Here is a 1,617-nt window from a genome sequence, read left to right on the forward strand (position 1 = left end):
AGAGAGAGGGAGCAAAGGAGGGAGGGAGAGAGAGAGGTACGGGGGAAGGGAGGGAGAGAGAGGGAGCAAAAGATGGAGGGAGAGGGAGAGGTACGGAGGAAGGGAGGGAGAGAGAGGTACAGAGAAAGGGAGGGAGAGAGGTACGGAGGAAGGGAGAGAGAAAGAGAGGGAGCAAAGGAGGGAGGGTGAGAGAGAGGTATGGAGAAAGGGAGGGAGAGAGGTACGGAGGAAGGGAGGGAGAGAGAGGGAGCAAAGGAAGGAGGGAAAGAGAGAGGTACGGAGGAAGGGAGGGAGAGAGGGAGGTACGAAGGAAGGGAGGGAGAGAGACAGGTACGGAGGAAGGGAAGGAGAGAAAGAGGTACGCAGAAACGGAGGGAGAGAGAGAGAGGGAGCAAAGGAGGGAGGGAGAAAGAAAGGTACGGAGGAAGGGAGGGAGAGAGAGGGAGCAAAGGAGGGAGGGAGAGAGAGAGGTATGGAGGAAAGGAGAAAGAGAGAGGAAGCAAAGGAGGGAGGGAGAGAGAGAGGTACGGAAGAAGGGAGAGAGAGGGAGCACAGGAGGGAGGGAGAGAAAGGGGTATGGAGGAAGGGAGAGAGAGAGGGAGCAAAGGAGGGAGGGAGAGAGAGGTACGGAGGAAGAGAGAGAGAGATAGGGAGCAAAGGAGAGAGGGAGAGAAAGGTACGGAGGAAGGAAGAGAGAGAGAGGGAGCAAAGGAGAGAGGGAGAGAGAGGTATGGAGGAAGGGAGAGAGAGAGAGGGAGCAAAGGAGGGAGGGAGAGAGAGGTACGGAGGAAGAGAGAGAGAGATAGGGAGCAAAGGAGAGAGGGAGAGAAAGGTACGGAGGAAGGAAGAGAGAGAGAGGGAGCAAAGGAGGGAGGGAGAGAGAGGTATGGAGGAAGGGAGAGAGAGAGAGGGAGCAAAGGAGGGAGGGAGAGAGAGAGATACGGAGGAAGGGAGGGAGAGAGAGAGGTATGGATGAAGGGAGGGAGAGAGAGAGGTACGGATAAAGGGAGGGAGAGAGAGAGGGAGCAAAGGAGGGAGGGAGAGAGAGAGGTACGGAGGAAGGGAGGGACAGAGAGGGAGCAAAGGAGGGAGGGAGAGAAAGGTATGGAGGAAGGGAGAGAGAGAGAGGTATGGAGGAAGGGAGAGAGAGAGAGGTGTGGAGGAAAGGAGAGAGAGGGAGCAAAGGAAGGGGGGAGAGAGAGAGGTACGGAGGAAGGGAGAGAGAGAGAGAGGGACCAAAGGAGGGAGGGAGAGAGAGGGAGCACAGGAAGGAGGGAGAGAAAGGGGTATGGAGGAAGGGAGAGAGAGTCAGAGAGAGGGAGAAAAGGAGGGAGGGAGAGAGAGAGGTACGGTGGAAGGGAGAGAGAGAGAGAGAGGAAGCAAAGGAGAGAGGGAGAGAGAGAGGTATGGAGGAAGGGAGAGAGAGAGATTGAGCAAATGAGGGAGGGAGAGAGAGGGGGAAAAGGAGGGAGGGAGAGAGAGGTACGGAGGAAGAGAGGGAGAGATAGAGGTATGGAGGAAGGGAGGGAGATAGAGAGGTACGGAGGAAGGGAGGGAGAGAGAGAGGTACTGAGAAAGAGAGGGAGAGAGAGAGAGGGAGCGAAGGAGGAAGGGGGA

This window comes from Littorina saxatilis, linkage group LG4, assembly GCF_037325665.1.
Source record: "Littorina saxatilis isolate snail1 linkage group LG4, US_GU_Lsax_2.0, whole genome shotgun sequence".
Taxonomy (NCBI): Eukaryota; Metazoa; Mollusca; class Gastropoda; order Littorinimorpha; family Littorinidae; genus Littorina; species Littorina saxatilis.